Below are 12,346 nucleotides of genomic sequence, written 5' to 3' on the forward strand. Positions count from 1 at the left end.
TTCATTCCACTGTATAGGATTCCTGTTAAGAATCTTTTGTTCAGCTTTAGATATAAAGTAGATGATGGATTTTGCCCAGAAAGTTCCATTAAGCAAACAGGAGAGAATTAACATCAACTATATAGTTCCCAATTGAAAAGGAAACATCAGGAACACTAGACTCAATTGAATGGCTAATAGAGAGGAACAAGTATCCAAAGGAATGGATTTTCCCAAAGGAAATAACTGGAACTATAGCCTGCACGTTCACTCATGCCACTGTATAGGATTCCTGTTAAGAATCCTTTGATCAGCTTTAGATATAAAGAAGATGATGGATTTTGCCCAAAAAGTTCCATTGAAGCAAATGGGAGAGGATTAACATCAATTATATAGTTCCCTATTGAAAAGGAACCATCAGGAACACTAGACTCAATAGAATGGGAAATAGAGAGGAACAAGTATCTAAAGGAATGGATTTTCCCAAAGGAAAGGACTGGAACTATTGCCTGCACATTTACTCATTCCACTGTATAGGATTCCTGTTAAGAATCCTTTGATCAGCTTTATATATACAGAAGATGATGGATTTTGCCCAAAAAGTTCCATTGAAGCAAATGGGAGAGAAGTAATATCAATTATATAGTTCCCTATTTAAAAGGAACCATCAGGAACACTAGACTCAATAGAATGGGAAATAGAGAGGAACAAGTATCCAAAGGAATGGATTTTCCCAAAGGAAATAACTGGAACTATTACCTGCACATTCACTCATTCCACTCTGTAGGATTCCTATTAAGAATCCTTTGATCTGATTTAGATATACAGAAGATGATAGATTTTGCCCAAAAAATTCCAATGAAGCAAATGGGAGAGAATTACCATCAACTATATAGTTCCCAATTGAAAAGGAAACATCAGGAACACTAGACTCAATTGAATGCCTAATAGAGAGGAACCAGTATCCAAAGGAATGGATTTTCCCAAAGGAAATAACAGAACTATTGCCAGCACTTTCACTCATTCCACTGTGTAGGATTCCGGTTAAGAATCCTTTGATCTGCTTCAGATATACAGAAGATGATGGATTTTTCACAAAAAGTTCCATTGAAGCAAATGGGAGAGAATTATCATCAATTATATAGTTCACAATTCAAAAGGAAACATCAGGGACACAGACTCAATAGAATGGGAAATAGAGAGGAACAAGTATCCAAAGGAATGCATTTTCCCAAAGGAAATAACTGGAACTATTGCCTGCACATTCACTCATTCCACTGTGTAGGATTCCTATTAAGAATCCTTTGATCTGATTTAGATATACAGAAGATGATAGATTTTGCCCAAAAAATTCCAATGAAGCAAATGGGAGAGAATTAACATCAACTATATAGTTCCCAATTGAAGAGGAAACATCAGGGACACAGACTCAATAGAATGGGAAATAGAGAGGAAGAGGTATCCAAAGGAATGGATTTTCCCAAAGGAAATAACTAGAACTATAGCCTGCACGTTAACTTATGCCACTGTATAGGACTCCTATTAAGAATCCTTTGATCAGCTTTAGATATACAGAAGATGATGGATTTTGCCCAAAAACTTCCATTGAAACAAATGGGAGAGAATTAACATCAATTATATAGTTCCCTATTGAAAAGGAACCATCAGGAACACTAGACTCAATTGAATGGGAAATAGAGAGGAACAAGTATCTAAAGGAATGGATTTTCCCAAAGGAAAGGACTGGAAGTATTGCCTGCACATTTACTCATTCCACTGTATAGGATTCCTGGTAAGAATCCTTTGATCAGCTTTAGATATACAGAAGATGAAGGATTTTGCCCAAAAAGTTCCATTGAAGCAAATGGGAGAGAATTAACATCAATTATATAGTTCCCTATTTAAAAGGAACCATCAGGAACACTAGACTCAATTGAATGGGAAATAGAGAGGAACAAGTATCCAAAGGAATGGATTTTCCTCAAAGAAAGAACTGGAAATATTGCCTGCACATTGATTCATTCCACTGTATAGGATTCCTGTTAAGAATCTTTTGTTCAGCGTTAGATATAAAGAAGATGATGGATTTTGCCCAGAAAGTTCCATTAAGCAAACATGAGAGAATTAACATCAACTATATAGTTCCCAATTGAAAAGGAACCATCAGGAACCCTAGACTCAATTGAATGGCTAATAGAGAGGAACAAGTATCCAAAAGAATGGATTTTCCCAAAGGAAATAACTGGAACTATTGCGTGCACATTTACTCATTCCACTGTATAGGATTCCTGTTAAGAATCCTTTGATCAGCTTTAGATATAAAGAAGATGATGGATTTTGCCCAAAAAGTTCCATTGAAGCAAATGGGAGAGAATTAACATCAATTATATAGTTCCCTATTGAAAAGGAACCATCAGGAACACTAGACTCAATTGAATGGGAAATAGAGAGGAACAAGTATCCAAAGGAATGGATTTTCCCAAAGGAAAGGACTGGAACTATTGCCTGCACATTTACTCATTCCACTGTATAGGATTCCTGTTAAGAATCCTTTGATCAGCTTTAGATATAAAGAAGATGATGGATTTTGCCCAAAAAGTTCCATTGAAGCAAATGGGAGAGAATTAACATCAATTATATAGTTCCCTATTGAAAAGGAACCATCAGGAACACTAGACTAAATTGAATGGGAAATAGAGAGGAACAAGTATCTAAAGGAATGGATTTTCCCAAAGGAAAGGACTGGAACTATTGCCTGCACATTTACTCATTCCACTGTATAGGATTCCTGTTAAGAATCCTTTGATCAGCTTTAGATATAAAGAAGATGATGGATTTTGCCCAAAAAGTTCCATTGAAGCAAATGGGAGAGAATTAACATCAATTATATAGTTCCCTATTGAAAAGGAACCATCAGGAACACTAGACTCAATTGAATGGGAAATAGAGAGGAACAAGTATCTAAAGGAATGGATTTTCACAAAGGAAAGGACTGGAACTATTGCCTGCACATTTATTCATTCCACTGTATAGGGTTCCTGTTAAGAATCCTTTGATCAACTTTATATATATATACAGAAGATAATGGATTTTGCCCAAAAAGTTACATTGAAGCAAATGGGAGAGAATTAACATCTACTATATAGTTCCCAATTGAAAAGGAAACATCAGGAACACTAGACTCAATTGAATGCCTAATAGAGAGGAACCAGTATCCAAAGGAATGGATTTTCCCAAAGGAAATAACTGGAACTATAGCCTGCACGTTCACTTATGCCACTGTATAGGATTCCTGTTAAGAATCCTTTGATCAGCTTTAGATAAAAAGAAGATGATGGATTTTGTTCAAAAAGTTCCTTTGAAGCAAATGGGAGAGAAGTAACATCAATTATATAGTTCCCTATTGAAAAGGAACTATCAGGAACACTAGACTCATTTGAATGGGAAATAGAGAGGAACAAGTATCTAAAGGAATGCATTTTCCCAAAGGAAAGGACTGGAACTATTGCCTGCACATTTCCTCATTCCACGGTATAGGATTCCTGTTAAGAATCCTTTGATCAGCTTTAGATATAAAGAAGATGATGGATTTTGCCCAAAAAGTTCCATTGAAGCAAATGGTAGAGAATTAACATCAATTATATAGTTCCCTATTGAAAAGGAACCATCAGGAACACTAGACTAAATTGAATGGGAAATAGAGAGGGACAAGTATCTAAAGGAATGGATTTTCACAAAGGAAAGGACTGGAACTATTGCCTGCACATTTACTCATTCCACTGTATAGGATTCCTGTTAAGAATCCTTTGATCAGCTTTAGATATAAAGAAGATGATGGATTTTGCCCAAAAAGTTCCATTGAAGCAAATGGGAGAGAATTAACATCAACTATATAGTTCCCAATTGAAAAGGAAACATCAGGGACACAGACTCAATAGAATGGGAAATAGAGAGGAACAAGTATCCAAAGGAATGCATTTTCCCAAAGGAAATAACTGGAACTATTGCCTGCACATTCACTCATTCCACTGTGTAGGATTCCTATTAAGTATCTTTTGATCTGATTTAGATATACAGAAGATGATAGATTTTGCCCAAAAAATTCCAATGAAGCAAATAAGAGAGAATTAACATCAACTATATAGTTCCCAATTGAAGAGGAAACATCAGGGACACAGACTCAATAGAATGGGAAATAGAGAGGAACAGGTATCCAAAGGAATGGATTTTTCCCAAAGGAAATAACTGGAACTATAGCCTGCACGTTAACTTATGCCACTGTATAGGACTCCTATTCAGAATCCTTTGATCAGCTTTAGATATACAGAAGATGATGGATTTTGCCCAAAAAGTTCCATTGAAACAAATGGGAGAGAATTAACATCAATTATATAGTTCCCTATTGAAAAGGAACCATCAGGAACACTAGACTCAATTGAATGGCTAATAGAGAGGAACAAGTATCTAAAGGAATGGATTTTCCCAAAGGAAAGGACTGGAAGTATTGCCTGCACATTTACTCATTCCACTGTATAGGATTCCTGTTAAGAATCCTTTGATCAGCTTTAGATATAAAGAAGATGATGGATTTTGCCCAAAAAGTTCCATTGAAGCAAATGGGAGAGAATTAACATCAATTATATAGTTCCCTATTGAAAAGGAACCATCAGGAACACTAGACTCAATTGAATGGGAAATAGAGAGGAACAAGTATCTAAAGGAATGGATTTTCCCAAAGGAAAGGACTGGAAGTATTGCCTGCACATTTACTCATTCCACTGTATAGGATTCCTGTTAAGAATCCTTTGATCAGCTTTAGATATAAAGAAGATGATGGATTTTGCCCAAAAAGTTCCATTGAAGCAAATGGGAGAGAATTAACATCAATTATATAGTTCCCTATTGAAAAGGAACCATCAGGAACACTAGACTCAATTGAATGGGAAATAGAGAGGAACAAGTATCTAAAGGAATGGATTTTCACAAAAGAAAGGACTGGAACTATTGCCTGCACATTTATTCATTCCACTGTATAGGGTTCCTGTTAAGAATCCTTTGATCAACTTTATATATATACAGAAGATAATGGATTTTGCCCAAAAAGTTACATTGAAGCAAATGGGAGAGAATTAACATCTACTATATAGTTCCCAATTGAAAAGGAAACATCAGGAACACTAGACTCAATTGAATGCCTAATAGAGAGGAACCAGTATCCAAAGGAATGGATTTTCCCAAAGGAAATAACTGGAACTATAGCCTGCACGTTCACTTATGCCACTGTATAGGATTCCTGTTAAGAATCCTTTGATCAGCTTTAGATAAAAAGAAGATGATGGATTTTGCCCAAAAAGTTCCATTGAAGCAAATGGGAGAGGATTAACATCAATTATATAGTTCCGTATTGAAAAGGAACCATCAGGAACACTAGACTCAATAGAATGGGAAATAGAGAGGAACAAGTATCTAAAGGAATGGATTTTCCCAAAGGAAAGGACTGGAACTATTGCCTGCACATTTACTCATTCCACTGTATAGGATTCCTGTTAAGAATCCTTTGATCAGCTTTATATATACAGAAGATGATGGATTTTGCCCAAAAAGTTCCATTGAAGCAAATGGGAGAGAAGTAATATCAATTATATAGTTCCCTATTTAAAAGGAACCATCAGGAACACTAGACTCAATAGAATGGGAAATAGAGAGGAACAAGTATCCAAAGGAATGGATTTTCCCAAAGGAAATAACTGGAACTATTACCTGCACATTCACTCATTCCACTCTGTAGGATTCCTATTAAGAATCCTTTGATCTGATTTAGATATACAGAAGATGATAGATTTTGCCCAAAAAATTCCAATGAAGCAAATGGGAGAGAATTACCATCAACTATATAGTTCCCAATTGAAAAGGAAACATCAGGAACACTAGACTCAATTGAATGCCTAATAGAGAGGAACCAGTATCCAAAGGAATGGATTTTCCCAAAGGAAATAACAGAACTATTGCCAGCACTTTCACTCATTCCACTGTGTAGGATTCCGGTTAAGAATCCTTTGATCTGCTTCAGATATACAGAAGATGATGGATTTTTCACAAAAAGTTCCATTGAAGCAAATGGGAGAGAATTATCATCAATTATATAGTTCACAATTCAAAAGGAAACATCAGGGACACAGACTCAATAGAATGGGAAATAGAGAGGAACAAGTATCCAAAGGAATGCATTTTCCCAAAGGAAATAACTGGAACTATTGCCTGCACATTCACTCATTCCACTGTGTAGGATTCCTATTAAGAATCCTTTGATCTGATTTAGATATACAGAAGATGATAGATTTTGCCCAAAAAATTCCAATGAAGCAAATGGGAGAGAATTAACATCAACTATATAGTTCCCAATTGAAGAGGAAACATCAGGGACACAGACTCAATAGAATGGGAAATAGAGAGGAAGAGGTATCCAAAGGAATGGATTTTCCCAAAGGAAATAACTAGAACTATAGCCTGCACGTTAACTTATGCCACTGTATAGGACTCCTATTAAGAATCCTTTGATCAGCTTTAGATATACAGAAGATGATGGATTTTGCCCAAAAACTTCCATTGAAACAAATGGGAGAGAATTAACATCAATTATATAGTTCCCTATTGAAAAGGAACCATCAGGAACACTAGACTCAATTGAATGGGAAATAGAGAGGAACAAGTATCTAAAGGAATGGATTTTCCCAAAGGAAAGGACTGGAACTATTGCCTGCACATTTACTCATTCCACTGTATAGGATTCCTGTTAAGAATCCTTTGATCAACTTTATATATATACAGAAGATAATGGATTTTGCCCAAAAAGTTACATTGAAGCAAATGGGAGAGAATTAACATCTACTATATAGTTCCCAATTGAAAAGGAAACATCAGGAACACTAGACTCAATTGAATGCCTAATAGAGAGGAACCAGTATCCAAAGGAATGGATTTTCCCAAAGGAAATAACTGGAACTATAGCCTGCACGTTCACTTATGCCACTGTATAGGATTCCTGTTAAGAATCCTTTGATCAGCTTTAGATAAAAAGAAGATGATGGATTTTGTTCAAAAAGTTCCTTTGAAGCAAATGGGAGAGAAGTAACATCAATTATATAGTTCCCTATTGAAAAGGAACTATCAGGAACACTAGACTCATTTGAATGGGAAATAGAGAGGAACAAGTATCTAAAGGAATGCATTTTCCCAAAGGAAAGGACTGGAACTATTGCCTGCACATTTCCTCATTCCACTGTATAGGATTCCTGTTAAGAATCCTTTGATCAGCTTTAGATATAAAGAAGATGATGGATTTTGCCCAAAAAGTTCCATTGAAGCAAATGGTAGAGAATTAACATCAATTATATAGTTCCCTATTGAAAAGGAACCATCAGGAACACTAGACTAAATTGAATGGGAAATAGAGAGGGACAAGTATCTAAAGGAATGGATTTTCACAAAGGAAAGGACTGGAACTATTGCCTGCACATTTACTCATTCCACTGTATAGGATTCCTGTTAAGAATCCTTTGATCAGCTTTAGATATAAAGAAGATGATGGATTTTGCCCAAAAAGTTCCATTGAAGCAAATGGGAGAGAATTAACATCAACTATATAGTTCCCAATTGAAAAGGAAACATCAGGGACACAGACTCAATAGAATGGGAAATAGAGAGGAACAAGTATCCAAAGGAATGCATTTTCCCAAAGGAAATAACTGGAACTATTGCCTGCACATTCACTCATTCCACTGTGTAGGATTCCTATTAAGTATCTTTTGATCTGATTTAGATATACAGAAGATGATAGATTTTGCCCAAAAAATTCCAATGAAGCAAATAAGAGAGAATTAACATCAACTATATAGTTCCCAATTGAAGAGGAAACATCAGGGACACAGACTCAATAGAATGGGAAATAGAGAGGAACAGGTATCCAAAGGAATGGATTTTTCCCAAAGGAAATAACTGGAACTATAGCCTGCACGTTAACTTATGCCACTGTATAGGACTCCTATTCAGAATCCTTTGATCAGCTTTAGATATACAGAAGATGATGGATTTTGCCCAAAAAGTTCCATTGAAACAAATGGGAGAGAATTAACATCAATTATATAGTTCCCTATTGAAAAGGAACCATCAGGAACACTAGACTCAATTGAATGGCTAATAGAGAGGAACAAGTATCTAAAGGAATGGATTTTCCCAAAGGAAAGGACTGGAAGTATTGCCTGCACATTTACTCATTCCACTGTATAGGATTCCTGTTAAGAATCCTTTGATCAGCTTTAGATATAAAGAAGATGATGGATTTTGCCCAAAAAGTTCCATTGAAGCAAATGGGAGAGAATTAACATCAATTATATAGTTCCCTATTGAAAAGGAACCATCAGGAACACTAGACTCAATTGAATGGGAAATAGAGAGGAACAAGTATCTAAAGGAATGGATTTTCCCAAAGGAAAGGACTGGAAGTATTGCCTGCACATTTACTCATTCCACTGTATAGGATTCCTGTTAAGAATCCTTTGATCAGCTTTAGATATAAAGAAGATGATGGATTTTGCCCAAAAAGTTCCATTGAAGCAAATGGGAGAGAATTAACATCAATTATATAGTTCCCTATTGAAAAGGAACCATCAGGAACACTAGACTCAATTGAATGGGAAATAGAGAGGAACAAGTATCTAAAGGAATGGATTTTCACAAAAGAAAGGACTGGAACTATTGCCTGCACATTTATTCATTCCACTGTATAGGGTTCCTGTTAAGAATCCTTTGATCAACTTTATATATATACAGAAGATAATGGATTTTGCCCAAAAAGTTACATTGAAGCAAATGGGAGAGAATTAACATCTACTATATAGTTCCCAATTGAAAAGGAAACATCAGGAACACTAGACTCAATTGAATGCCTAATAGAGAGGAACCAGTATCCAAAGGAATGGATTTTCCCAAAGGAAATAACTGGAACTATAGCCTGCACGTTCACTTATGCCACTGTATAGGATTCCTGTTAAGAATCCTTTGATCAGCTTTAGATAAAAAGAAGATGATGGATTTTGCCCAAAAAGTTCCATTGAAGCAAATGGGAGAGGATTAACATCAATTATATAGTTCCGTATTGAAAAGGAACCATCAGGAACACTAGACTCAATAGAATGGGAAATAGAGAGGAACAAGTATCTAAAGGAATGGATTTTCCCAAAGGAAAGGACTGGAACTATTGCCTGCACATTTACTCATTCCACTGTATAGGATTCCTGTTAAGAATCCTTTGATCAGCTTTATATATACAGAAGATGATGGATTTTGCCCAAAAAGTTCCATTGAAGCAAATGGGAGAGAAGTAATATCAATTATATAGTTCCCTATTTAAAAGGAACCATCAGGAACACTAGACTCAATAGAATGGGAAATAGAGAGGAACAAGTATCCAAAGGAATGGATTTTCCCAAAGGAAATAACTGGAACTATTACCTGCACATTCACTCATTCCACTCTGTAGGATTCCTATTAAGAATCCTTTGATCTGATTTAGATATACAGAAGATGATAGATTTTGCCCAAAAAATTCCAATGAAGCAAATGGGAGAGAATTACCATCAACTATATAGTTCCCAATTGAAAAGGAAACATCAGGAACACTAGACTCAATTGAATGCCTAATAGAGAGGAACCAGTATCCAAAGGAATGGATTTTCCCAAAGGAAATAACAGAACTATTGCCAGCACTTTCACTCATTCCACTGTGTAGGATTCCGGTTAAGAATCCTTTGATCTGCTTCAGATATACAGAAGATGATGGATTTTTCACAAAAAGTTCCATTGAAGCAAATGGGAGAGAATTATCATCAATTATATAGTTCACAATTCAAAAGGAAACATCAGGGACACAGACTCAATAGAATGGGAAATAGAGAGGAACAAGTATCCAAAGGAATGCATTTTCCCAAAGGAAATAACTGGAACTATTGCCTGCACATTCACTCATTCCACTGTGTAGGATTCCTATTAAGAATCCTTTGATCTGATTTAGATATACAGAAGATGATAGATTTTGCCCAAAAAATTCCAATGAAGCAAATGGGAGAGAATTAACATCAACTATATAGTTCCCAATTGAAGAGGAAACATCAGGGACACAGACTCAATAGAATGGGAAATAGAGAGGAAGAGGTATCCAAAGGAATGGATTTTCCCAAAGGAAATAACTAGAACTATAGCCTGCACGTTAACTTATGCCACTGTATAGGACTCCTATTAAGAATCCTTTGATCAGCTTTAGATATACAGAAGATGATGGATTTTGCCCAAAAACTTCCATTGAAACAAATGGGAGAGAATTAACATCAATTATATAGTTCCCTATTGAAAAGGAACCATCAGGAACACTAGACTCAATTGAATGGGAAATAGAGAGGAACAAGTATCTAAAGGAATGGATTTTCCTAAAGGAAAGGACTGGAAGTATTGCCTGCACATTTACTCATTCCACTGTATAGGATTCCTGGTAAGAATCCTTTGATCAGCTTTAGATATACAGAAGATGAAGGATTTTGCCCAAAAAGTTCCATTGAAGCAAATGGGAGAGAATTAACATCAATTATATAGTTCCCTATTTAAAAGGAACCATCAGGAACACTAGACTCAATTGAATGGGAAATAGAGAGGAACAAGTATCCAAAGGAATGGATTTTCCTCAAAGAAAGAACTGGAAATATTGCCTGCACATTGATTCATTCCACTGTATAGGATTCCTGTTAAGAATCTTTTGTTCAGCCTTAGATATAAAGAAGATGATGGATTTTGCCCAGAAAGTTCCATTAAGCAAACATGAGAGAATTAACATCAACTATATAGTTCCCAATTGAAAAGGAACCATCAGGAACCCTAGACTCAATTGAATGGCTAATAGAGAGGAACAAGTATCCAAAAGAATGGATTTTCCCAAAGGAAATAACTGGAACTATTGCCGTGCACATTTACTCATTCCACTGTATAGGATTCCTGTTAAGAATCCTTTGATCAGCTTTAGATATAAAGAAGATGATGGATTTTGCCCAAAAAGTTCCATTGAAGCAAATGGGAGAGAATTAACATCAATTATATAGTTCCCTATTGAAAAGGAACCATCAGGAACACTAGACTCAATTGAATGGGAAATAGAGAGGAACAAGTATCCAAAGGAATGGATTTTCCCAAAGGAAAGGACTGGAACTATTGCCTGCACATTTACTCATTCCACTGTATAGGATTCCTGTTAAGAATCCTTTGATCAGCTTTAGATATAAAGAAGATGATGGATTTTGCCCAAAAAGTTCCATTGAAGCAAATGGGAGAGAATTAACATCAATTATATAGTTCCCTATTGAAAAGGAACCATCAGGAACACTAGACTAAATTGAATGGGAAATAGAGAGGAACAAGTATCTAAAGGAATGGATTTTCCCAAAGGAAAGGACTGGAACTATTGCCTGCACATTTACTCATTCCACTGTATAGGATTCCTGTTAAGAATCCTTTGATCAGCTTTAGATATAAAGAAGATGATGGATTTTGCCCAAAAAGTTCCATTGAAGCAAATGGGAGAGAATTAACATCAATTATATAGTTCCCTATTGAAAAGGAACCATCAGGAACACTAGACTCAATTGAATGGGAAATAGAGAGGAACAAGTATCTAAAGGAATGGATTTTCACAAAGGAAAGGACTGGAACTATTGCCTGCACATTTATTCATTCCACTGTATAGGGTTCCTGTTAAGAATCCTTTGATCAACTTTATATATATACAGAAGATAATGGATTTTGCCCAAAAAGTTACATTGAAGCAAATGGGAGAGAATTAACATCTACTATATAGTTCCCAATTGAAAAGGAAACATCAGGAACACTAGACTCAATTGAATGCCTAATAGAGAGGAACCAGTATCCAAAGGAATGGATTTTCCCAAAGGAAATAACTGGAACTATAGCCTGCACATTTCACTCATTCCACTGTATAGGATTCCTGTTAAGAATCCTTTGATCAGCTTTAGATAAAAAGAAGATGATGGATTTTGTTCAAAAAGTTCCTTTGAAGCAAATGGGAGAGAAGTAACATCAATTATATAGTTCCCTATTGAAAAGGAACTATCAGGAACACTAGACTCATTTGAATGGGAAATAGAGAGGAACAAGTATCTAAAGGAATGCATTTTCCCAAAGGAAAGGACTGGAACTATTGCCTGCACATTTCACTCATTCCACTGTATAGGATTCCTGTTAAGAATCCTTTGATCAGCTTTAGATATAAAGAAGATGATGGATTTTGCCCAAAAAGTTCCATTGAAGC

Source organism: Sminthopsis crassicaudata, chromosome 6, assembly GCF_048593235.1.
Source record: "Sminthopsis crassicaudata isolate SCR6 chromosome 6, ASM4859323v1, whole genome shotgun sequence".
NCBI classification, from domain to species: Eukaryota; Metazoa; Chordata; class Mammalia; order Dasyuromorphia; family Dasyuridae; genus Sminthopsis; species Sminthopsis crassicaudata.